General features: G+C 46.2%; 22 non-coding genes across 22 annotated transcripts; 10 read left to right on the top strand and 12 right to left on the bottom strand.

Moving 5' to 3' along the window:
- Positions 1-998: 998 nt before the first annotated feature.
- Positions 999-1,105, bottom strand: LOC146819095 (U6 spliceosomal RNA). Its single transcript, XR_014963918.1, has one exon. It is a non-coding gene; the product is annotated as a U6 spliceosomal RNA (small nuclear RNA).
- Positions 1,106-1,873: 768 nt separating this feature from the next.
- TRNAR-ACG (transfer RNA arginine (anticodon ACG)) lies at positions 1,874-1,946 on the top strand. Its single transcript has one exon. It is a non-coding gene; the product is annotated as a tRNA-Arg (tRNA).
- A 1,007-nt stretch (positions 1,947-2,953) lies between these two features.
- On the bottom strand, positions 2,954-3,060 carry LOC146819093 (U6 spliceosomal RNA). Its single transcript, XR_014963917.1, has one exon. It is a non-coding gene; the product is annotated as a U6 spliceosomal RNA (small nuclear RNA).
- A 774-nt stretch (positions 3,061-3,834) lies between these two features.
- Positions 3,835-3,907, top strand: TRNAR-ACG (transfer RNA arginine (anticodon ACG)). Its single transcript has one exon. It is a non-coding gene; the product is annotated as a tRNA-Arg (tRNA).
- Positions 3,908-4,914: 1,007 nt separating this feature from the next.
- Positions 4,915-5,021, bottom strand: LOC146819091 (U6 spliceosomal RNA). The gene has a single exon (XR_014963915.1). It is a non-coding gene; the product is annotated as a U6 spliceosomal RNA (small nuclear RNA).
- Positions 5,022-5,795: 774 nt separating this feature from the next.
- Positions 5,796-5,868, top strand: TRNAR-ACG (transfer RNA arginine (anticodon ACG)). Its single transcript has one exon. It is a non-coding gene; the product is annotated as a tRNA-Arg (tRNA).
- Positions 5,869-6,875: 1,007 nt separating this feature from the next.
- Positions 6,876-6,982, bottom strand: LOC146819089 (U6 spliceosomal RNA). Its single transcript, XR_014963914.1, has one exon. It is a non-coding gene; the product is annotated as a U6 spliceosomal RNA (small nuclear RNA).
- A 772-nt stretch (positions 6,983-7,754) lies between these two features.
- TRNAR-ACG (transfer RNA arginine (anticodon ACG)) lies at positions 7,755-7,827 on the top strand. The gene has a single exon. It is a non-coding gene; the product is annotated as a tRNA-Arg (tRNA).
- Positions 7,828-8,834: 1,007 nt separating this feature from the next.
- On the bottom strand, positions 8,835-8,941 carry LOC146819087 (U6 spliceosomal RNA). Its single transcript, XR_014963913.1, has one exon. It is a non-coding gene; the product is annotated as a U6 spliceosomal RNA (small nuclear RNA).
- Positions 8,942-9,715: 774 nt separating this feature from the next.
- On the top strand, positions 9,716-9,788 carry TRNAH-AUG (transfer RNA histidin (anticodon AUG)). The gene has a single exon. It is a non-coding gene; the product is annotated as a tRNA-His (tRNA).
- Positions 9,789-10,795: 1,007 nt separating this feature from the next.
- On the bottom strand, positions 10,796-10,902 carry LOC146819085 (U6 spliceosomal RNA). The gene has a single exon (XR_014963912.1). It is a non-coding gene; the product is annotated as a U6 spliceosomal RNA (small nuclear RNA).
- A 1,854-nt stretch (positions 10,903-12,756) lies between these two features.
- LOC146819084 (U6 spliceosomal RNA) lies at positions 12,757-12,863 on the bottom strand. The gene has a single exon (XR_014963911.1). It is a non-coding gene; the product is annotated as a U6 spliceosomal RNA (small nuclear RNA).
- A 772-nt stretch (positions 12,864-13,635) lies between these two features.
- TRNAR-ACG (transfer RNA arginine (anticodon ACG)) lies at positions 13,636-13,708 on the top strand. Its single transcript has one exon. It is a non-coding gene; the product is annotated as a tRNA-Arg (tRNA).
- A 1,007-nt stretch (positions 13,709-14,715) lies between these two features.
- LOC146819082 (U6 spliceosomal RNA) lies at positions 14,716-14,822 on the bottom strand. Its single transcript, XR_014963910.1, has one exon. It is a non-coding gene; the product is annotated as a U6 spliceosomal RNA (small nuclear RNA).
- Positions 14,823-15,592: 770 nt separating this feature from the next.
- On the top strand, positions 15,593-15,665 carry TRNAR-ACG (transfer RNA arginine (anticodon ACG)). Its single transcript has one exon. It is a non-coding gene; the product is annotated as a tRNA-Arg (tRNA).
- Positions 15,666-16,672: 1,007 nt separating this feature from the next.
- On the bottom strand, positions 16,673-16,779 carry LOC146819080 (U6 spliceosomal RNA). Its single transcript, XR_014963909.1, has one exon. It is a non-coding gene; the product is annotated as a U6 spliceosomal RNA (small nuclear RNA).
- A 774-nt stretch (positions 16,780-17,553) lies between these two features.
- On the top strand, positions 17,554-17,626 carry TRNAR-ACG (transfer RNA arginine (anticodon ACG)). The gene has a single exon. It is a non-coding gene; the product is annotated as a tRNA-Arg (tRNA).
- A 1,007-nt stretch (positions 17,627-18,633) lies between these two features.
- On the bottom strand, positions 18,634-18,740 carry LOC146819078 (U6 spliceosomal RNA). The gene has a single exon (XR_014963908.1). It is a non-coding gene; the product is annotated as a U6 spliceosomal RNA (small nuclear RNA).
- A 1,854-nt stretch (positions 18,741-20,594) lies between these two features.
- Positions 20,595-20,701, bottom strand: LOC146819077 (U6 spliceosomal RNA). The gene has a single exon (XR_014963907.1). It is a non-coding gene; the product is annotated as a U6 spliceosomal RNA (small nuclear RNA).
- A 774-nt stretch (positions 20,702-21,475) lies between these two features.
- TRNAR-ACG (transfer RNA arginine (anticodon ACG)) lies at positions 21,476-21,548 on the top strand. The gene has a single exon. It is a non-coding gene; the product is annotated as a tRNA-Arg (tRNA).
- A 1,007-nt stretch (positions 21,549-22,555) lies between these two features.
- On the bottom strand, positions 22,556-22,662 carry LOC146819075 (U6 spliceosomal RNA). The gene has a single exon (XR_014963906.1). It is a non-coding gene; the product is annotated as a U6 spliceosomal RNA (small nuclear RNA).
- A 770-nt stretch (positions 22,663-23,432) lies between these two features.
- On the top strand, positions 23,433-23,505 carry TRNAR-ACG (transfer RNA arginine (anticodon ACG)). Its single transcript has one exon. It is a non-coding gene; the product is annotated as a tRNA-Arg (tRNA).
- The last annotated feature ends 845 nt before the right edge of the window (positions 23,506-24,350 follow it).

The following is a 24,350-nucleotide window of genomic DNA, read 5'->3' as shown; positions in this document are numbered from 1 at the left end:
GAAAGGGTCATAGGTCCCTGTTTTATGGTATTCCTGTGGAATTCTTATTTACCTCAGACTTGTTGTAGGTTCAATATTCTCGAGCAGGACTCATCCAGCAGTCGTTCCATGGTAGGGCTGCAGTAATAGGACCACGGCTAGTTAAAAGTTTCCCATTTGCTGCTGGATTCTATGTGAAGGCCGTCATGTGGTGTGCTGCTTTTGTATTTCAACATGGGTCTCTGAGTCTCTAAACTAGGAAAAAATCTTGTTGAGAAAAGTGTGTGTGAGAGGGTCTGTGGGTGCAGGCAGGTGTGTGCACTTGAGTGCTGACCCATTTACATGTGTGAGAGGGACAAGCAAATTGCCTGTGGGATGTAGGCCTACAACTGGAACCAAGCAGCCAGGCAGAACCACAGGTAAGGAGAGAGGAAGGCAGTTCATTATTAGAGCAGGATCATGAGCATCTTGCCCTGCTCCCTTCTGCCCCGATCGGCCAAGACCTCTCTATTAGGGTGGAGGGTGAACATTTCTTGGACCTCAGAAACTGAGGGATGCAGCGCCGATATGTCCTCCAAGGGCCTAGAGGACCTGGTGCCCAATCATGCCTGGTGTTTTTCAGCTTACCCGACCAATCTGGTTGCAAGGCGGATTTTAACAGTACTGCTGAAAAGGGACTCCCAGACAGCCCTGAGGCCATCATTTGCATAGGCCCTCCCCTTCTCTTTCTCTTGCTTCCCACAAAGCAACGCATCGCTGGCAGCAGTATAGATTTGGGGGTTGTGAAGAATAATGACAGGGAGGCTGAAGAAGGGAAAGAAAAGTCCCAGAAGTCCTGCAGGCTTCCTTGCTAAATGCAGCTGGCCATAGAGTGCACCTTCATTACTGCGAGGTAAATACATTAAAAATGTTGAGGAGAGACAAATTGAAAAATAGATATTAGGAGGAAAGCACTGGAACCTGCTTTATTATTTCAATTAGTCTTGAAAACATAGAACATTTCTCTCCTGAAAGCTGGTAAAAATATGGAACGCTTCACGAATTTGCGTGTCATCCTTGCGCAGGGGCCATGCTAATCTTCTCTGTATCGTTCCAATTTTAGTATATGTGCCGCCGAAGCGAGCACACTTCATTGATGAACCTACAATGTTTATAAACTCTCTAAATCTACGGTCTCTAGACATAGGGTGGCCTGGCAGAGATGCTCGTATGGCCAGTAAGCATTCAAATCTGAGCCAATGGGCAAAAATGCATGAAGAGTAACAATCCATTATTCTTCACTGCATTTGTGGTCCAAGACTTCACCAATTGGAAGTATGTAGATTATGCCAGGGTTGCAAAGGCTCATGGTTCAGGCTACTGACAAGGAACATTGTGACATCATGCTGCCTGTGGAACAGTGATATTAAAGGTGAGACAGCTGCACAGTAGGTTAGGTGAAGGGCTCTGAGAGGTGAAAGGCAGCATGCTTGGGTCCCTGGACAAGGTGAGCCTATGACAAGGTGTCTGAATTTTCGCCTGTATTGTAATATTAAACACTTTATTGTTGTACCCGCCTGCTGATTAAGGAGTCCTCAAGATCAGCTCCACACAGACGTGGAACTGATGATGTTAATGCAGAATATTTAAGAAACTGAGGCTGATCTAAAACATTTCCTTGGACCTAGGACCATTTCCCCTGACTTTTAGGTCCTTCGTCCTCCTAAAGTCCTTTGTATAAGTTAGGAACACCTGACAGAACAGAATTTCAGGAGGTCAGGTGGGTTTACTTGTGTCTTCTGGTTGTGAGCAGTAAACGTGGCTAAAAAGGTTGATGGAATGGTGTTTTAAAACACACACACACACACACAACTTCTGGTCCTCTTAAGGACAAAAGTATGGGTAATCCTACATGGGGCCAGTGGCGCAATGGATAACGCGTCTGACTACGGATCAGAAGATTGTAGGTTCGACTCCTATCTGGCTCGAAAGGGTCATAGGTCCCTGTTTTATGGTATTCCTGTGGAATTCTTATTTACCTCAGACTTGTTGTAGGTTCAATATTCTCGAGCAGGACTCATCCAGCAGTCGTTCCATGGTAGGGCTGCAGTAATAGGACCACGGCTAGTTAAAAGTTTCCCATTTGCTGCTGGATTCTATGTGAAGGCCGTCATGTGGTGTGCTGCTTTTGTATTTCAACATGGGTCTCTGAGTCTCTAAACTAGGAAAAAATCTTGTTGAGAAAAGTGTGTGTGAGAGGGTCTGTGGGTGCAGGCAGGTGTGTGCACTTGAGTGCTGACCCATTTACATGTGTGAGAGGGACAAGCAAATTGCCTGTGGGATGTAGGCCTACAACTGGAACCAAGCAGCCAGGCAGAACCACAGGTAAGGAGAGAGGAAGGCAGTTCATTATTAGAGCAGGATCATGAGCATCTTGCCCTGCTCCCTTCTGCCCCGATCGGCCACGATCGGCCAAGACCTCTCTATTAGGGTGGAGGGTGAACATTTCTTGGACCTCAGAAACTGAGGGATGCAGCGCCGATATGTCCTCCAAGGGCCTAGAGGACCTGGTGCCCAATCATGCCTGGTGTTTTTCAGCTTACCCGACCAATCTGGTTGCAAGGCGGATTTTAACAGTACTGCTGAAAAGGGACTCCCAGACAGCCCTGAGGCCATCATTTGCATAGGCCCTCCCCTTCTCTTTCTCTTGCTTCCCACAAAGCAACGCATCGCTGGCAGCAGTATAGATTTGGGGGTTGTGAAGAATAATGACAGGGAGGCTGAAGAAGGGAAAGAAAAGTCCCAGAAGTCCTGCAGGCTTCCTTGCTAAATGCAGCTGGCCATAGAGTGCACCTTCATTACTGCGAGGTAAATACATTAAAAATGTTGAGGAGAGACAAATTGAAAAATAGATATTAGGAGGAAAGCACTGGAACCTGCTTTATTATTTCAATTAGTCTTGAAAACATAGAACATTTCTCTCCTGAAAGCTGGTAAAAATATGGAACGCTTCACGAATTTGCGTGTCATCCTTGCGCAGGGGCCATGCTAATCTTCTCTGTATCGTTCCAATTTTAGTATATGTGCCGCCGAAGCGAGCACACTTCATTGATGAACCTACAATGTTTATAAACTCTCTAAATCTACGGTCTCTAGACATAGGGTGGCCTGGCAGAGATGCTCGTATGGCCAGTAAGCATTCAAATCTGAGCCAATGGGCAAAAATGCATGAAGAGTAACAATCCATTATTCTTCACTGCATTTGTGGTCCAAGACTTCACCAATTGGAAGTATGTAGATTATGCCAGGGTTGCAAAGGCTCATGGTTCAGGCTACTGACAAGGAACATTGTGACATCATGCTGCCTGTGGAACAGTGATATTAAAGGTGAGACAGCTGCACAGTAGGTTAGGTGAAGGGCTCTGAGAGGTGAAAGGCAGCATGCATGGGTCCCTGGACAAGGTGAGCCTATGACAAGGTGTCTGAATTTTCGCCTGTATTGTAATATTAAACACTTTATTGTTGTACCCGCCTGCTGATTAAGGAGTCCTCAAGATCAGCTCCACACAGACGTGGAACTGATGATGTTAATGCAGAATATTTAAGAAACTGAGGCTGATCTAAAACATTTCCTTGGACCTAGGACCATTTCCCCTGACTTTTAGGTCCTTCGTCCTCCTAAAGTCCTTTGTATAAGTTAGGAACACCTGACAGAACAGAATTTCAGGAGGTCAGGTGGGTTTACTTGTGTCTTCTGGTTGTGAGCAGTAAACGTGGCTAAAAAGGTTGATGGAATGGTGTTTTAAAACACACACACACACACACACACACAACTTCTGGTCCTCTTAAGGACAAAAGTATGGGTAATCCTACATGGGGCCAGTGGCGCAATGGATAACGCGTCTGACTACGGATCAGAAGATTGTAGGTTCGACTCCTATCTGGCTCGAAAGGGTCATAGGTCCCTGTTTTATGGTATTCCTGTGGAATTCTTATTTACCTCAGACTTGTTGTAGGTTCAATATTCTCGAGCAGGACTCATCCAGCAGTCGTTCCATGGTAGGGCTGCAGTAATAGGACCACGGCTAGTTAAAAGTTTCCCATTTGCTGCTGGATTCTATGTGAAGGCCGTCATGTGGTGTGCTGCTTTTGTATTTCAACATGGGTCTCTGAGTCTCTAAACTAGGAAAAAATCTTGTTGAGAAAAGTGTGTGTGAGAGGGTCTGTGGGTGCAGGCAGGTGTGTGCACTTGAGTGCTGACCCATTTACATGTGTGAGAGGGACAAGCAAATTGCCTGTGGGATGTAGGCCTACAACTGGAACCAAGCAGCCAGGCAGAACCACAGGTAAGGAGAGAGGAAGGCAGTTCATTATTAGAGCAGGATCATGAGCATCTTGCCCTGCTCCCTTCTGCCCCGATCGGCCACGATCGGCCAAGACCTCTCTATTAGGGTGGAGGGTGAACATTTCTTGGACCTCAGAAACTGAGGGATGCAGCGCCGATATGTCCTCCAAGGGCCTAGAGGACCTGGTGCCCAATCATGCCTGGTGTTTTTCAGCTTACCCGACCAATCTGGTTGCAAGGCGGATTTTAACAGTACTGCTGAAAAGGGACTCCCAGACAGCCCTGAGGCCATCATTTGCATAGGCCCTCCCCTTCTCTTTCTCTTGCTTCCCACAAAGCAACGCATCGCTGGCAGCAGTATAGATTTGGGGGTTGTGAAGAATAATGACAGGGAGGCTGAAGAAGGGAAAGAAAAGTCCCAGAAGTCCTGCAGGCTTCCTTGCTAAATGCAGCTGGCCATAGAGTGCACCTTCATTACTGCGAGGTAAATACATTAAAAATGCTGAGGAGAGACAAATTGAAAAATAGATATTAGGAGGAAAGCACTGGAACCTGCTTTATTATTTCAATTAGTCTTGAAAACATAGAACATTTCTCTCCTGAAAGCTGGTAAAAATATGGAACGCTTCACGAATTTGCGTGTCATCCTTGCGCAGGGGCCATGCTAATCTTCTCTGTATCGTTCCAATTTTAGTATATGTGCCGCCGAAGCGAGCACACTTCATTGATGAACCTACAATGTTTATAAACTCTCTAAATCTACGGTCTCTAGACATAGGGTGGCCTGGCAGAGATGCTCGTATGGCCAGTAAGCATTCAAATCTGAGCCAATGGGCAAAAATGCATGAAGAGTAACAATCCATTATTCTTCACTGCATTTGTGGTCCAAGACTTCACCAATTGGAAGTATGTAGATTATGCCAGGGTTGCAAAGGCTCATGGTTCAGGCTACTGACAAGGAACATTGTGACATCATGCTGCCTGTGGAACAGTGATATTAAAGGTGAGACAGCTGCACAGTAGGTTAGGTGAAGGGCTCTGAGAGGTGAAAGGCAGCATGCTTGGGTCCCTGGACAAGGTGAGCCTATGACAAGGTGTCTGAATTTTCGCCTGTATTGTAATATTAAACACTTTATTGTTGTACCCGCCTGCTGATTAAGGAGTCCTCAAGATCAGCTCCACACAGACGTGGAACTGATGATGTTAATGCAGAATATTTAAGAAACTGAGGCTGATCTAAAACATTTCCTTGGACCTAGGACCATTTCCCCTGACTTTTAGGTCCTTCGTCCTCCTAAAGTCCTTTGTATAAGTTAGGAACACCTGACAGAACAGAATTTCAGGAGGTCAGGTGGGTTTACTTGTGTCTTCTGGTTGTGAGCAGTAAACGTGGCTAAAAAGGTTGATGGAATGGTGTTTTAAAACACACACACACACACACACACACAACTTCTGGTCCTCTTAAGGACAAAAGTATGGGTAATCCTACATGGGGCCAGTGGCGCAATGGATAACGCGTCTGACTACGGATTAGAAGATTGTAGGTTCGACTCCTATCTGGCTCGAAAGGGTCATAGGTCCCTGTTTTATGGTATTCCTGTGGAATTCTTATTTACCTCAGACTTGTTGTAGGTTCAATATTCTCGAGCAGGACTCATCCAGCAGTCGTTCCATGGTAGGGCTGCAGTAATAGGACCACGGCTAGTTAAAAGTTTCCCATTTGCTGCTGGATTCTATGTGAAGGCCGTCATGTGGTGTGCTGCTTTTGTATTTCAACATGGGTCTCTGAGTCTCTAAACTAGGAAAAAATCTTGTTGAGAAAAGTGTGTGTGAGAGGGTCTGTGGGTGCAGGCAGGTGTGTGCACTTGAGTGCTGACCCATTTACATGTGTGAGAGGGACAAGCAAATTGCCTGTGGGATGTAGGCCTACAACTGGAACCAAGCAGCCAGGCAGAACCACAGGTAAGGAGAGAGGAAGGCAGTTCATTATTAGAGCAGGATCATGAGCATCTTGCCCTGCTCCCTTCTGCCCCGATCGGCCACGATCGGCCAAGACCTCTCTATTAGGGTGGAGGGTGAACATTTCTTGGACCTCAGAAACTGAGGGATGCAGCGCCGATATGTCCTCCAAGGGCCTAGAGGACCTGGTGCCCAATCATGCCTGGTGTTTTTCAGCTTACCCGACCAATCTGGTTGCAAGGCGGATTTTAACAGTACTGCTGAAAAGGGACTCCCAGACAGCCCTGAGGCCATCATTTGCATAGGCCCTCCCCTTCTCTTTCTCTTGCTTCCCACAAAGCAACGCATCGCTGGCAGCAGTATAGATTTGGGGGTTGTGAAGAATAATGACAGGGAGGCTGAAGAAGGGAAAGAAAAGTCCCAGAAGTCCTGCAGGCTTCCTTGCTAAATGCAGCTGGCCATAGAGTGCACCTTCATTACTGCGAGGTAAATACATTAAAAATGTTGAGGAGAGACAAATTGAAAAATAGATATTAGGAGGAAAGCACTGGAACCTGCTTTATTATTTCAATTAGTCTTGAAAACATAGAACATTTCTCTCCTGAAAGCTGGTAAAAATATGGAACGCTTCACGAATTTGCGTGTCATCCTTGCGCAGGGGCCATGCTAATCTTCTCTGTATCGTTCCAATTTTAGTATATGTGCCGCCGAAGCGAGCACACTTCATTGATGAACCTACAATGTTTATAAACTCTCTAAATCTACGGTCTCTAGACATAGGGTGGCCTGGCAGAGATGCTCGTATGGCCAGTAAGCATTCAAATCTGAGCCAATGGGCAAAAATGCATGAAGAGTAACAATCCATTATTCTTCACTGCATTTGTGGTCCAAGACTTCACCAATTGGAAGTATGTAGATTATGCCAGGGTTGCAAAGGCTCATGGTTCAGGCTACTGACAAGGAACATTGTGACATCATGCTGCCTGTGGAACAGTGATATTAAAGGTGAGACAGCTGCACAGTAGGTTAGGTGAAGGGCTCTGAGAGGTGAAAGGCAGCATGCATGGGTCCCTGGACAAGGTGAGCCTATGACAAGGTGTCTGAATTTTCGCCTGTATTGTAATATTAAACACTTTATTGTTGTACCCGCCTGCTGATTAAGGAGTCCTCAAGATCAGCTCCACACAGACGTGGAACTGATGATGTTAATGCAGAATATTTAAGAAACTGAGGCTGATCTAAAACATTTCCTTGGACCTAGGACCATTTCCCCTGACTTTTAGGTCCTTCGTCCTCCTAAAGTCCTTTGTATAAGTTAGGAACACCTGACAGAACAGAATTTCAGGAGGTCAGGTGGGTTTACTTGTGTCTTCTGGTTGTGAGCAGTAAACGTGGCTAAAAAGGTTGATGGAATGGTGTTTTAAAACACACACACACACACACACACAACTTCTGGTCCTCTTAAGGACAAAAGTATGGGTAATCCTACATGGGGCCAGTGGCGCAATGGATAACGCGTCTGACTACGGATCAGAAGATTGTAGGTTCGACTCCTATCTGGCTCGAAAGGGTCATAGGTCCCTGTTTTATGGTATTCCTGTGGAATTCTTATTTACCTCAGACTTGTTGTAGGTTCAATATTCTCGAGCAGGACTCATCCAGCAGTCGTTCCATGGTAGGGCTGCAGTAATAGGACCACGGCTAGTTAAAAGTTTCCCATTTGCTGCTGGATTCTATGTGAAGGCCGTCATGTGGTGTGCTGCTTTTGTATTTCAACATGGGTCTCTGAGTCTCTAAACTAGGAAAAAATCTTGTTGAGAAAAGTGTGTGTGAGAGGGTCTGTGGGTGCAGGCAGGTGTGTGCACTTGAGTGCTGACCCATTTACATGTGTGAGAGGGACAAGCAAATTGCCTGTGGGATGTAGGCCTACAACTGGAACCAAGCAGCCAGGCAGAACCACAGGTAAGGAGAGAGGAAGGCAGTTCATTATTAGAGCAGGATCATGAGCATCTTGCCCTGCTCCCTTCTGCCCCGATCGGCCACGATCGGCCAAGACCTCTCTATTAGGGTGGAGGGTGAACATTTCTTGGACCTCAGAAACTGAGGGATGCAGCGCCGATATGTCCTCCAAGGGCCTAGAGGACCTGGTGCCCAATCATGCCTGGTGTTTTTCAGCTTACCCGACCAATCTGGTTGCAAGGCGGATTTTAACAGTACTGCTGAAAAGGGACTCCCAGACAGCCCTGAGGCCATCATTTGCATAGGCCCTCCCCTTCTCTTTCTCTTGCTTCCCACAAAGCAACGCATCGCTGGCAGCAGTATAGATTTGGGGGTTGTGAAGAATAATGACAGGGAGGCTGAAGAAGGGAAAGAAAAGTCCCAGAAGTCCTGCAGGCTTCCTTGCTAAATGCAGCTGGCCATAGAGTGCACCTTCATTACTGCGAGGTAAATACATTAAAAATGCTGAGGAGAGACAAATTGAAAAATAGATATTAGGAGGAAAGCACTGGAACCTGCTTTATTATTTCAATTAGTCTTGAAAACATAGAACATTTCTCTCCTGAAAGCTGGTAAAAATATGGAACGCTTCACGAATTTGCGTGTCATCCTTGCGCAGGGGCCATGCTAATCTTCTCTGTATCGTTCCAATTTTAGTATATGTGCCGCCGAAGCGAGCACACTTCATTGATGAACCTACAATGTTTATAAACTCTCTAAATCTACGGTCTCTAGACATAGGGTGGCCTGGCAGAGATGCTCGTATGGCCAGTAAGCATTCAAATCTGAGCCAATGGGCAAAAATGCATGAAGAGTAACAATCCATTATTCTTCACTGCATTTGTGGTCCAAGACTTCACCAATTGGAAGTATGTAGATTATGCCAGGGTTGCAAAGGCTCATGGTTCAGGCTACTGACAAGGAACATTGTGACATCATGCTGCCTGTGGAACAGTGATATTAAAGGTGAGACAGCTGCACAGTAGGTTAGGTGAAGGGCTCTGAGAGGTGAAAGGCAGCATGCTTGGGTCCCTGGACAAGGTGAGCCTATGACAAGGTGTCTGAATTTTCGCCTGTATTGTAATATTAAACACTTTATTGTTGTACCCGCCTGCTGATTAAGGAGTCCTCAAGATCAGCTCCACACAGACGTGGAACTGATGATGTTAATGCAGAATATTTAAGAAACTGAGGCTGATCTAAAACATTTCCTTGGACCTAGGACCATTTCCCCTGACTTTTAGGTCCTTCGTCCTCCTAAAGTCCTTTGTATAAGTTAGGAACACCTGACAGAACAGAATTTCAGGAGGTCAGGTGGGTTTACTTGTGTCTTCTGGTTGTGAGCAGTAAACGTGGCTAAAAAGGTTGATGGAATGGTGTTTTAAAACACACACACACACACACACACACAACTTCTGGTCCTCTTAAGGACAAAAGTATGGGTAATCCTACATGGGGCCAGTGGCGCAATGGATAACGCGTCTGACTATGGATCAGAAGATTGTAGGTTCGACTCCTATCTGGCTCGAAAGGGTCATAGGTCCCTGTTTTATGGTATTCCTGTGGAATTCTTATTTACCTCAGACTTGTTGTAGGTTCAATATTCTCGAGCAGGACTCATCCAGCAGTCGTTCCATGGTAGGGCTGCAGTAATAGGACCACGGCTAGTTAAAAGTTTCCCATTTGCTGCTGGATTCTATGTGAAGGCCGTCATGTGGTGTGCTGCTTTTGTATTTCAACATGGGTCTCTGAGTCTCTAAACTAGGAAAAAATCTTGTTGAGAAAAGTGTGTGTGAGAGGGTCTGTGGGTGCAGGCAGGTGTGTGCACTTGAGTGCTGACCCATTTACATGTGTGAGAGGGACAAGCAAATTGCCTGTGGGATGTAGGCCTACAACTGGAACCAAGCAGCCAGGCAGAACCACAGGTAAGGAGAGAGGAAGGCAGTTCATTATTAGAGCAGGATCATGAGCATCTTGCCCTGCTCCCTTCTGCCCCGATCGGCCACGATCGGCCAAGACCTCTCTATTAGGGTGGAGGGTGAACATTTCTTGGACCTCAGAAACTGAGGGATGCAGCGCCGATATGTCCTCCAAGGGCCTAGAGGACCTGGTGCCCAATCATGCCTGGTGTTTTTCAGCTTACCCGACCAATCTGGTTGCAAGGCGGATTTTAACAGTACTGCTGAAAAGGGACTCCCAGACAGCCCTGAGGCCATCATTTGCATAGGCCCTCCCCTTCTCTTTCTCTTGCTTCCCACAAAGCAACGCATCGCTGGCAGCAGTATAGATTTGGGGGTTGTGAAGAATAATGACAGGGAGGCTGAAGAAGGGAAAGAAAAGTCCCAGAAGTCCTGCAGGCTTCCTTGCTAAATGCAGCTGGCCATAGAGTGCACCTTCATTACTGCGAGGTAAATACATTAAAAATGCTGAGGAGAGACAAATTGAAAAATAGATATTAGGAGGAAAGCACTGGAACCTGCTTTATTATTTCAATTAGTCTTGAAAACATAGAACATTTCTCTCCTGAAAGCTGGTAAAAATATGGAACGCTTCACGAATTTGCGTGTCATCCTTGCGCAGGGGCCATGCTAATCTTCTCTGTATCGTTCCAATTTTAGTATATGTGCCGCCGAAGCGAGCACACTTCATTGATGAACCTACAATGTTTATAAACTCTCTAAATCTACGGTCTCTAGACATAGGGTGGCCTGGCAGAGATGCTCGTATGGCCAGTAAGCATTCAAATCTGAGCCAATGGGCAAAAATGCATGAAGAGTAACAATCCATTATTCTTCACTGCATTTGTGGTCCAAGACTTCACCAATTGGAAGTATGTAGATTATGCCAGGGTTGCAAAGGCTCATGGTTCAGGCTACTGACAAGGAACATTGTGACATCATGCTGCCTGTGGAACAGTGATATTAAAGGTGAGACAGCTGCACAGTAGGTTAGGTGAAGGGCTCTGAGAGGTGAAAGGCAGCATGCTTGGGTCCCTGGACAAGGTGAGCCTATGACAAGGTGTCTGAATTTTCGCCTGTATTGTAATATTAAACACTTTATTGTTGTACCCGCCTGCTGATTAAGGAGTCCTCAAGATCAGCTCCACACAGACGTGGAACTGATGATGTTAATGCAGAATATTTAAGAAACTGAGGCTGATCTAAAACATTTCCTTGGACCTAGGACCATTTCCCCTGACTTTTAGGTCCTTCGTCCTCCTAAAGTCCTTTGTATAAGTTAGGAACACCTGACAGAACAGAATTTCAGGAGGTCAGGTGGGTTTACTTGTGTCTTCTGGTTGTGAGCAGTAAACGTGGCTAAAAAGGTTGATGGAATGGTGTTTTAAAACACACACACACACACACACACACAACTTCTGGTCCTCTTAAGGACAAAAGTATGGGTAATCCTACATGGGGCCAGTGGCGCAATGGATAACGCGACTGACTACGGATCAGAAGATTGTAGGTTCGACTCCTATCTGGCTCGAAAGGGTCATAGGTCCCTGTTTTATGGTATTCCTGTGGAATTCTTATTTACCTCAGACTTGTTGTAGGTTCAATATTCTCGAGCAGGACTCATCCAGCAGTCGTTCCATGGTAGGGCTGCAGTAATAGGACCACGGCTAGTTAAAAGTTTCCCATTTGCTGCTGGATTCTATGTGAAGGCCGTCATGTGGTGTGCTGCTTTTGTATTTCAACATGGGTCTCTGAGTCTCTAAACTAGGAAAAAATCTTGTTGAGAAAAGTGTGTGTGAGAGGGTCTGTGGGTGCAGGCAGGTGTGTGCACTTGAGTGCTGACCCATTTACATGTGTGAGAGGGACAAGCAAATTGCCTGTGGGATGTAGGCCTACAACTGGAACCAAGCAGCCAGGCAGAACCACAGGTAAGGAGAGAGGAAGGCAGTTCATTATTAGAGCAGGATCATGAGCATCTTGCCCTGCTCCCTTCTGCCCCGATCGGCCACGATCGGCCAAGACCTCTCTATTAGGGTGGAGGGTGAACATTTCTTGGACCTCAGAAACTGAGGGATGCAGCGCCGATATGTCCTCCAAGGGCCTAGAGGACCTGGTGCCCAATCATGCCTGGTGTTTTTCAGCTTACCCGACCAATCTGGTTGCAAGGCGGATTTTAACAGTACTGCTGAAAAGGGACTCCCAGACAGCCCTGAGGCCATCATTTGCATAGGCCCTCCCCTTCTCTTTCTCTTGCTTCCCACAAAGCAACGCATCGCTGGCAGCAGTATAGATTTGGGGGTTGTGAAGAATAATGACAGGGAGGCTGAAGAAGGGAAAGAAAAGTCCCAGAAGTCCTGCAGGCTTCCTTGCTAAATGCAGCTGGCCATAGAGTGCACCTTCATTACTGCGAGGTAAATACATTAAAAATGTTGAGGAGAGACAAATTGAAAAATAGATATTAGGAGGAAAGCACTGGAACCTGCTTTATTATTTCAATTAGTCTTGAAAACATAGAACATTTCTCTCCTGAAAGCTGGTAAAAATATGGAACGCTTCACGAATTTGCGTGTCATCCTTGCGCAGGGGCCATGCTAATCTTCTCTGTATCGTTCCAATTTTAGTATATGTGCCGCCGAAGCGAGCACACTTCATTGATGAACCTACAATGTTTATAAACTCTCTAAATCTACGGTCTCTAGACATAGGGTGGCCTGGCAGAGATGCTCGTATGGCCAGTAAGCATTCAAATCTGAGCCAATGGGCAAAAATGCATGAAGAGTAACAATCCATTATTCTTCACTGCATTTGTGGTCCAAGACTTCACCAATTGGAAGTATGTAGATTATGCCAGGGTTGCAAAGGCTCATGGTTCAGGCTACTGACAAGGAACATTGTGACATCATGCTGCCTGTGGAACAGTGATATTAAAGGTGAGACAGCTGCACAGTAGGTTAGGTGAAGGGCTCTGAGAGGTGAAAGGCAGCATGCTTGGGTCCCTGGACAAGGTGAGCCTATGACAAGGTGTCTGAATTTTCGCCTGTATTGTAATATTAAACACTTTATTGTTGTACCCGCCTGCTGATTAAGGAGTCCTCAAGATCAGCTCCACACAGACGTGGAACTGATGATGTTAATGCAGAATATTTAAGAAACTGAGGCTGATCTAAAACATTTCCTTGGACCTAGGACCATTTCCCCTGACTTTTAGGTCCTTCGTCCTCCTAAAGTCCTTTGTATTAGTTAGGAACACCTGACAGAACAGAATTTCAGGAGGTCAGGTGGGTTTACTTGTGTCTTCTGGTTGTGAGCAGTAAACGTGGCTAAAAAGGTTGATGGAATGGTGTTTTAAAACACACACACACACACACACACAACTTCTGGTCCTCTTAAGGACAAAAGTATGGGTAATCCTACATGGGGCCAGTGGCGCAATGGATAACGCGTCTGACTACGGATCAGAAGATTGTAGGTTCGACTCCTATCTGGCTCGAAAGGGTCATAGGTCCCTGTTTTATGGTATTCCTGTGGAATTCTTATTTACCTCAGACTTGTTGTAGGTTCAATATTCTCGAGCAGGACTCATCCAGCAGTCGTTCCATGGTAGGGCTGCAGTAATAGGACCACGGCTAGTTAAAAGTTTCCCATTTGCTGCTGGATTCTATGTGAAGGCCGTCATGTGGTGTGCTGCTTTTGTATTTCAACATGGGTCTCTGAGTCTCTAAACTAGGAAAAAATCTTGTTGAGAAAAGTGTGTGTGAGAGGGTCTGTGGGTGCAGGCAGGTGTGTGCACTTGAGTGCTGACCCATTTACATGTGTGAGAGGGACAAGCAAATTGCCTGTGGGATGTAGGCCTACAACTGGAACCAAGCAGCCAGGCAGAACCACAGGTAAGGAGAGAGGAAGGCAGTTCATTATTAGAGCAGGATCATGAGCATCTTGCCCTGCTCCCTTCTGCCCCGATCGGCCACGATCGGCCAAGACCTCTCTATTAGGGTGGAGGGTGAACATTTCTTGGACCTCAGAAACTGAGGGATGCAGCGCCGATATGTCCTCCAAGGGCCTAGAGGACCTGGTGCCCAATCATGCCTGGTGTTTTTCAGCTTACCCGACCAATCTGGTTGCAAGGCGGATTTTAACAGTACTGCTGAAAAGGGACTCCCAGACAGCCCTGAGGCCATCATTTGCATAGGCCCTCCCCTTCTCTTTCTCTTGCTTCCCACAAAGCAACGCATCGCTGGCAGCAGTATAGATTTGGGGGTTGTGAAGAATAATGACAGGGAGGCTGAAGAAGGGAAAGAAAAGTCCCAGAAGTCCTGCAGGCTTCCTTGCTAAATGCAGCTGGCCATAGAGTGCACCTTCATTACTGCGAGGTAAATACATTAAAAATGTTGAGGAGAGACAAATTGAAAAATAGATATTAGGAGGAAAGCACTGGAACCTGCTTTATTATTTCAATTAGTCTTGAAAACATAGAACATTTCTCTCCTGAAAGCTGGTAAAAATATGGAACGCTTCACGAATTTGCGTGTCATCCTTGCGCAGGGGCCATGCTAATCTTCTCTGTATCGTTCCAATTTTAGTATATGTGCCGCCGAAGCGAGCACACTTCATTGATGAACCTACAATGTTTATAAACTCTCTAAATCTACGGTCTCTAGACATAGGGTGGCCTGGCAGAGATGCTCGTATGGCCAGTAAGCATTCAAATCTGAGCCAATGGGCAAAAATGCATGAAGAGTAACAATCCATTATTCTTCACTGCATTTGTGGTCCAAGACTTCACCAATTGGAAGTATGTAGATTATGCCAGGGTTGCAAAGGCTCATGGTTCAGGCTACTGACAAGGAACATTGTGACATCATGCTGCCTGTGGAACAGTGATATTAAAGGTGAGACAGCTGCACAGTAGGTTAGGTGAAGGGCTCTGAGAGGTGAAAGGCAGCATGCATGGGTCCCTGGACAAGGTGAGCCTATGACAAGGTGTCTGAATTTTCGCCTGTATTGTAATATTAAACACTTTATTGTTGTACCCGCCTGCTGATTAAGGAGTCCTCAAGATCAGCTCCACACAGACGTGGAACTGATGATGTTAATGCAGAATATTTAAGAAACTGAGGCTGATCTAAAACATTTCCTTGGACCTAGGACCATTTCCCCTGACTTTTAGGTCCTTCGTCCTCCTAAAGTCCTTTGTATAAGTTAGGAACACCTGACAGAACAGAATTTCAGGAGGTCAGGTGGGTTTACTTGTGTCTTCTGGTTGTGAGCAGTAAACGTGGCTAAAAAGGTTGATGGAATGGTGTTTTAAAACACACACACACACACACACAACTTCTGGTCCTCTTAAGGACAAAAGTATGGGTAATCCTACATGGGGCCAGTGGCGCAATGGATAACGCGTCTGACTACGGATCAGAAGATTGTAGGTTCGACTCCTATCTGGCTCGAAAGGGTCATAGGTCCCTGTTTTATGGTATTCCTGTGGAATTCTTATTTACCTCAGACTTGTTGTAGGTTCAATATTCTCGAGCAGGACTCATCCAGCAGTCGTTCCATGGTAGGGCTGCAGTAATAGGACCACGGCTAGTTAAAAGTTTCCCATTTGCTGCTGGATTCTATGTGAAGGCCGTCATGTGGTGTGCTGCTTTTGTATTTCAACATGGGTCTCTGAGTCTCTAAACTAGGAAAAAATCTTGTTGAGAAAAGTGTGTGTGAGAGGGTCTGTGGGTGCAGGCAGGTGTGTGCACTTGAGTGCTGACCCATTTACATGTGTGAGAGGGACAAGCAAATTGCCTGTGGGATGTAGGCCTACAACTGGAACCAAGCAGCCAGGCAGAACCACAGGTAAGGAGAGAGGAAGGCAGTTCATTATTAGAGCAGGATCATGAGCATCTTGCCCTGCTCCCTTCTGCCCCGATCGGCCACGATCGGCCAAGACCTCTCTATTAGGGTGGAGGGTGAACATTTCTTGGACCTCAGAAACTGAGGGATGCAGCGCCGATATGTCCTCCAAGGGCCTAGAGGACCTGGTGCCCAATCATGCCTGGTGTTTTTCAGCTTACCCGACCAATCTGGTTGCAAGGCGGATTTTAACAGTACTGCTGAAAAGGGACTCCCAGACAGCCCTGAGGCCATCATTTGCATAGGCCCTCCCCTTCTCTTTCTCTTGCTTCCCACAAAGCAACGCATCGCTGGCAGCAGTATAGATTTGGGGGTTGTGAAGAATAATGACAGGGAGGCTGAAGAAGGGAAAGAAAAGTCCCAGAAGTCCTGCAGGCTTCCTTGCTAAATGCAGCTGGCCATAGAGTGCACCTTCATTACTGCGAGGTAAATACATTAAAAATGTTGAGGAGAGACAAATTGAAAAATAGATATTAGGAGGAAAGCACTGGAACCTGCTTTATTATTTCAATTAGTCTTGAAAACATAGAACATTTCTCTCCTGAAAGCTGGTAAAAATATGGAACGCTTCACGAATTTGCGTGTCATCCTTGCGCAGGGGCCATGCTAATCTTCTCTGTATCGTTCCAATTTTAGTATATGTGCCGCCGAAGCGAGCACACTTCATTGATGAACCTACAATGTTTATAAACTCTCTAAATCTACGGTCTCTAGACATAGGGTGGCCTGGCAGAGATGCTCGTATGGCCAGTAAGCATTCAAATCTGAGCCAATGGGCAAAAATGCATGAAGAGTAACAATCCATTATTCTTCACTGCATTTGTGGTCCAAGACTTCACCAATTGGAAGTATGTAGATTATGCCAGGGTTGCAAAGGCTCATGGTTCAGGCTACTGACAAGGAACATTGTGACATCATGCTGCCTGTGGAACAGTGATATTAAAGGTGAGACAGCTGCACAGTAGGTTAGGTGAAGGGCTCTGAGAGGTGAAAGGCAGCATGCTTGGGTCCCTGGACAAGGTGAGCCTATGACAAGGTGTCTGAATTTTCGCCTGTATTGTAATATTAAACACTTTATTGTTGTACCCGCCTGCTGATTAAGGAGTCCTCAAGATCAGCTCCACACAGACGTGGAACTGATGATGTTAATGCAGAATATTTAAGAAACTGAGGCTGATCTAAAACATTTCCTTGGACCTAGGACCATTTCCCCTGACTTTTAGGTCCTTCGTCCTCCTAAAGTCCTTTGTATAAGTTAGGAACACCTGACAGAACAGAATTTCAGGAGGTCAGGTGGGTTTACTTGTGTCTTCTGGTTGTGAGCAGTAAACGTGGCTAAAAAGGTTGATGGAATGGTGTTTTAAAACACACACACACACACACACACACAACTTCTGGTCCTCTTAAGGACAAAAGTATGGGTAATCCTACATGGGGCCAGTGGCGCAATGGATAACGCGTCTGACTACGGATCAGAAGATTGTAGGTTCGACTCCTATCTGGCTCGAAAGGGTCATAGGTCCCTGTTTTATGGTATTCCTGTGGAATTCTTATTTACCTCAGACTTGTTGTAGGTTCAATATTCTCGAGCAGGACTCATCCAGCAGTCGTTCCATGGTAGGGCTGCAGTAATAGGACCACGGCTAGTTAAAAGTTTCCCATTTGCTGCTGGATTCTATGTGAAGGCCGTCATGTGGTGTGCTGCTTTTGTATTTCAACATGGGTCTCTGAGTCTCTAAACTAGGAAAAAATCTTGTTGAGAAAAGTGTGTGTGAGAGGGTCTGTGGGTGCAGGCAGGTGTGTGCACTTGAGTGCTGACCCATTTACATGTGTGAGAGGGACAAGCAAATTGCCTGTGGGATGTAGGCCTACAACTGGAACCAAGCAGCCAGGCAGAACCACAGGTAAGGAGAGAGGAAGGCAGTTCATTATTAGAGCAGGATCATGAGCATCTTGCCCTGCTCCCTTCTGCCCCGATCGGCCACGATCGGCCAAGACCTCTCTATTAGGGTGGAGGGTGAACATTTCTTGGACCTCAGAAACTGAGGGATGCAGCGCCGATATGTCCTCCAAGGGCCTAGAGGACCTGGTGCCCAATCATGCCTGGTGTTTTTCAGCTTACCCGACCAATCTGGTTGCAAGGCGGATTTTAACAGTACTGCTGAAAAGGGACTCCCAGACAGCCCTGAGGCCATCATTTGCATAGGCCCTCCCCTTCTCTTTCTCTTGCTTCCCACAAAGCAACGCATCGCTGGCAGCAGTATAGATTTGGGGGTTGTGAAGAATAATGACAGGGAGGCTGAAGAAGGGAAAGAAAAGTCCCAGAAGTCCTGCAGGCTTCCTTGCTAAATGCAGCTGGCCATAGAGTGCACCTTCATTACTGCGAGGTAAATACATTAAAAATGCTGAGGAGAGACAAATTGAAAAATAGATATTAGGAGGAAAGCACTGGAACCTGCTTTATTATTTCAATTAGTCTTGAAAACATAGAACATTTCTCTCCTGAAAGCTGGTAAAAATATGGAACGCTTCACGAATTTGCGTGTCATCCTTGCGCAGGGGCCATGCTAATCTTCTCTGTATCGTTCCAATTTTAGTATATGTGCCGCCGAAGCGAGCACACTTCATTGATGAACCTACAATGTTTATAAACTCTCTAAATCTACGGTCTCTAGACATAGGGTGGCCTGGCAGAGATGCTCGTATGGCCAGTAAGCATTCAAATCTGAGCCAATGGGCAAAAATGCATGAAGAGTAACAATCCATTATTCTTCACTGCATTTGTGGTCCAAGACTTCACCAATTGGAAGTATGTAGATTATGCCAGGGTTGCAAAGGCTCATGGTTCAGGCTACTGACAAGGAACATTGTGACATCATGCTGCCTGTGGAACAGTGATATTAAAGGTGAGACAGCTGCACAGTAGGTTAGGTGAAGGGCTCTGAGAGGTGAAAGGCAGCATGCTTGGGTCCCTGGACAAGGTGAGCCTATGACAAGGTGTCTGAATTTTCGCCTGTATTGTAATATTAAACACTTTATTGTTGTACCCGCCTGCTGATTAAGGAGTCCTCAAGATCAGCTCCACACAGACGTGGAACTGATGATGTTAATGCAGAATATTTAAGAAACTGAGGCTGATCTAAAACATTTCCTTGGACCTAGGACCATTTCCCCTGACTTTTAGGTCCTTCGTCCTCCTAAAGTCCTTTGTATAAGTTAGGAACACCTGACAGAACAGAATTTCAGGAGGTCAGGTGGGTTTACTTGTGTCTTCTGGTTGTGAGCAGTAAACGTGGCTAAAAAGGTTGATGGAATGGTGTTTTAAAACACACACACACACACACACACACAACTTCTGGTCCTCTTAAGGACAAAAGTATGGGTAATCCTACATGGGGCCAGTGGCGCAATGGATAACGCGACTGACTACGGATCAGAAGATTGTAGGTTCGACTCCTATCTGGCTCGAAAGGGTCATAGGTCCCTGTTTTATGGTATTCCTGTGGAATTCTTATTTACCTCAGACTTGTTGTAGGTTCAATATTCTCGAGCAGGACTCATCCAGCAGTCGTTCCATGGTAGGGCTGCAGTAATAGGACCACGGCTAGTTAAAAGTTTCCCATTTGCTGCTGGATTCTATGTGAAGGCCGTCATGTGGTGTGCTGCTTTTGTATTTCAACATGGGTCTCTGAGTCTCTAAACTAGGAAAAAATCTTGTTGAGAAAAGTGTGTGTGAGAGGGTCTGTGGGTGCAGGCAGGTGTGTGCACTTGAGTGCTGACCCATTTACATGTGTGAGAGGGACAAGCAAATTGCCTGTGGGATGTAGGCCTACAACTGGAACCAAGCAGCCAGGCAGAACCACAGGTAAGGAGAGAGGAAGGCAGTTCATTATTAGAGCAGGATCATGAGCATCTTGCCCTGCTCCCTTCTGCCCCGATCGGCCACGATCGGCCAAGACCTCTCTATTAGGGTGGAGGGTGAACATTTCTTGGACCTCAGAAACTGAGGGATGCAGCGCCGATATGTCCTCCAAGGGCCTAGAGGACCTGGTGCCCAATCATGCCTGGTGTTTTTCAGCTTACCCGACCAATCTGGTTGCAAGGCGGATTTTAACAGTACTGCTGAAAAGGGACTCCCAGACAGCCCTGAGGCCATCATTTGCATAGGCCCTCCCCTTCTCTTTCTCTTGCTTCCCACAAAGCAACGCATCGCTGGCAGCAGTATAGATTTGGGGGTTGTGAAGAATAATGACAGGGAGGCTGAAGAAGGGAAAGAAAAGTCCCAGAAGTCCTGCAGGCTTCCTTGCTAAATGCAGCTGGCCATAGAGTGCACCTTCATTACTGCGAGGTAAATACATTAAAAATGTTGAGGAGAGACAAATTGAAAAATAGATATTAGGAGGAAAGCACTGGAACCTGCTTTATTATTTCAATTAGTCTTGAAAACATAGAACATTTCTCTCCTGAAAGCTGGTAAAAATATGGAACGCTTCACGAATTTGCGTGTCATCCTTGCGCAGGGGCCATGCTAATCTTCTCTGTATCGTTCCAATTTTAGTATATGTGCCGCCGAAGCGAGCACACTTCATTGATGAACCTACAATGTTTATAAACTCTCTAAATCTACGGTCTCTAGACATAGGGTGGCCTGGCAGAGATGCTCGTATGGCCAGTAAGCATTCAAATCTGAGCCAATGGGCAAAAATGCATGAAGAGTAACAATCCATTATTCTTCACTGCATTTGTGGTCCAAGACTTCACCAATTGGAAGTATGTAGATTATGCCAGGGTTGCAAAGGCTCATGGTTCAGGCTACTGACAAGGAACATTGTGACATCATGCTGCCTGTGGAACAGTGATATTAAAGGTGAGACAGCTGCACAGTAGGTTAGGTGAAGGGCTCTGAGAGGTGAAAGGCAGCATGCTTGGGTCCCTGGACAAGGTGAGCCTATGACAAGGTGTCTGAATTTTCGCCTGTATTGTAATATTAAACACTTTATTGTTGTACCCGCCTGCTGATTAAGGAGTCCTCAAGATCAGCTCCACACAGACGTGGAACTGATGATGTTAATGCAGAATATTTAAGAAACTGAGGCTGATCTAAAACATTTCCTTGGACCTAGGACCATTTCCCCTGACTTTTAGGTCCTTCGTCCTCCTAAAGTCCTTTGTATAAGTTAGGAACACCTGACAGAACAGAATTTCAGGAGGTCAGGTGGGTTTACTTGTGTCTTCTGGTTGTGAGCAGTAAACGTGGCTAAAAAGGTTGATGGAATGGTGTTTTAAAACACACACACACACACACACACACAACTTCTGGTCCTCTTAAGGACAAAAGTATGGGTAATCCTACATGGGGCCAGTGGCGCAATGGATAACGCGTCTGACTACGGATCAGAAGATTGTAGGTTCGACTCCTATCTGGCTCGAAAGGGTCATAGGTCCCTGTTTTATGGTATTCCTGTGGAATTCTTATTTACCTCAGACTTGTTGTAGGTTCAATATTCTCGAGCAGGACTCATCCAGCAGTCGTTCCATGGTAGGGCTGCAGTAATAGGACCACGGCTAGTTAAAAGTTTCCCATTTGCTGCTGGATTCTATGTGAAGGCCGTCATGTGGTGTGCTGCTTTTGTATTTCAACATGGGTCTCTGAGTCTCTAAACTAGGAAAAAATCTTGTTGAGAAAAGTGTGTGTGAGAGGGTCTGTGGGTGCAGGCAGGTGTGTGCACTTGAGTGCTGACCCATTTACATGTGTGAGAGGGACAAGCAAATTGCCTGTGGGATGTAGGCCTACAACTGGAACCAAGCAGCCAGGCAGAACCACAGGTAAGGAGAGAGGAAGGCAGTTCATTATTAGAGCAGGATCATGAGCATCTTGCCCTGCTCCCTTCTGCCCCGATCGGCCACGATCGGCCAAGACCTCTCTATTAGGGTGGAGGGTGAACATTTCTTGGACCTCAGAAACTGAGGGATGCAGCGCCGATATGTCCTCCAAGGGCCTAGAGGACCTGGTGCCCAATCATGCCTGGTGTTTTTCAGCTTACCCGACCAATCTGGTTGCAAGGCGGATTTTAACAGTACTGCTGAAAAGGGACTCCCAGACAGCCCTGAGGCCATCATTTGCATAGGCCCTCCCCTTCTCTTTCTCTTGCTTCCCACAAAGCAACGCATCGCTGGCAGCAGTATAGATTTGGGGGTTGTGAAGAATAATGACAGGGAGGCTGAAGAAGGGAAAGAAAAGTCCCAGAAGTCCTGCAGGCTTCCTTGCTAAATGCAGCTGGCCATAGAGTGCACCTTCATTACTGCGAGGTAAATACATTAAAAATGTTGAGGAGAGACAAATTGAAAAATAGATATTAGGAGGAAAGCACTGGAACCTGCTTTATTATTTCAATTAGTCTTGAAAACATAGAACATTTCTCTCCTGAAAGCTGGTAAAAATATGGAACGCTTCACGAATTTGCGTGTCATCCTTGCGCAGGGGCCATGCTAATCTTCTCTGTATCGTTCCAATTTTAGTATATGTGCCGCCGAAGCGAGCACACTTCATTGATGAACCTACAATGTTTATAAACTCTCTAAATCTACGGTCTCTAGACATAGGGTGGCCTGGCAGAGATGCTCGTATGGCCAGTAAGCATTCAAATCTGAGCCAATGGGCAAAAATGCATGAAGAGTAACAATCCATTATTCTTCACTGCATTTGTGGTCCAAGACTTCACCAATTGGAAGTATGTAGATTATGCCAGGGTTGCAAAGGCTCATGGTTCAGGCTACTGACAAGGAACATTGTGACATCATGCTGCCTGTGGAACAGTGATATTAAAGGTGAGACAGCTGCACAGTAGGTTAGGTGAAGGGCTCTGAGAGGTGAAAGGCAGCATGCATGGGTCCCTGGACAAGGTGAGCCTATGACAAGGTGTCTGAATTTTCGCCTGTATTGTAATATTAAACACTTTATTGTTGTACCCGCCTGCTGATTAAGGAGTCCTCAAGATCAGCTCCACACAGACGTGGAACTGATGATGTTAATGCAGAATATTTAAGAAACTGAGGCTGATCTAAAACATTTCCTTGGACCTAGGACCATTTCCCCTGACTTTTAGGTCCTTCGTCCTCCTAAAGTCCTTTGTATAAGTTAGGAACACCTGACAGAACAGAATTTCAGGAGGTCAGGTGGGTTTACTTGTGTCTTCTGGTTGTGAGCAGTAAACGTGGCTAAAAAGGTTGATGGAATGGTGTTTTAAAACACACACACACACACACACAACTTCTGGTCCTCTTAAGGACAAAAGTATGGGTAATCCTACATGGGGCCAGTGGCGCAATGGATAACGCGTCTGACTACGGATCAGAAGATTGTAGGTTCGACTCCTATCTGGCTCGAAAGGGTCATAGGTCCCTGTTTTATGGTATTCCTGTGGAATTCTTATTTACCTCAGACTTGTTGTAGGTTCAATATTCTCGAGCAGGACTCATCCAGCAGTCGTTCCATGGTAGGGCTGCAGTAATAGGACCACGGCTAGTTAAAAGTTTCCCATTTGCTGCTGGATTCTATGTGAAGGCCGTCATGTGGTGTGCTGCTTTTGTATTTCAACATGGGTCTCTGAGTCTCTAAACTAGGAAAAAATCTTGTTGAGAAAAGTGTGTGTGAGAGGGTCTGTGGGTGCAGGCAGGTGTGTGCACTTGAGTGCTGACCCATTTACATGTGTGAGAGGGACAAGCAAATTGCCTGTGGGATGTAGGCCTACAACTGGAACCAAGCAGCCAGGCAGAACCACAGGTAAGGAGAGAGGAAGGCAGTTCATTATTAGAGCAGGATCATGAGCATCTTGCCCTGCTCCCTTCTGCCCCGATCGGCCACGATCGGCCAAGACCTCTCTATTAGGGTGGAGGGTGAACATTTCTTGGACCTCAGAAACTGAGGGATGCAGCGCCGATATGTCCTCCAAGGGCCTAGAGGACCTGGTGCCCAATCATGCCTGGTGTTTTTCAGCTTACCCGACCAATCTGGTTGCAAGGCGGATTTTAACAGTACTGCTGAAAAGGGACTCCCAGACAGCCCTGAGGCCATCATTTGCATAGGCCCTCCCCTTCTCTTTCTCTTGCTTCCCACAAAGCAACGCATCGCTGGCAGCAGTATAGATTTGGGGGTTGTGAAGAATAATGACAGGGAGGCTGAAGAAGGGAAAGAAAAGTCCCAGAAGTCCTGCAGGCTTCCTTGCTAAATG

The sequence above is a fragment of the Triturus cristatus genome, chromosome 6 (assembly GCF_964204655.1).
Source record: "Triturus cristatus chromosome 6, aTriCri1.1, whole genome shotgun sequence".
Lineage (NCBI taxonomy): Eukaryota > Metazoa > Chordata > Amphibia > Caudata > Salamandridae > Triturus > Triturus cristatus.
This window is presented reverse-complemented; position numbering and strand designations above follow the sequence as displayed.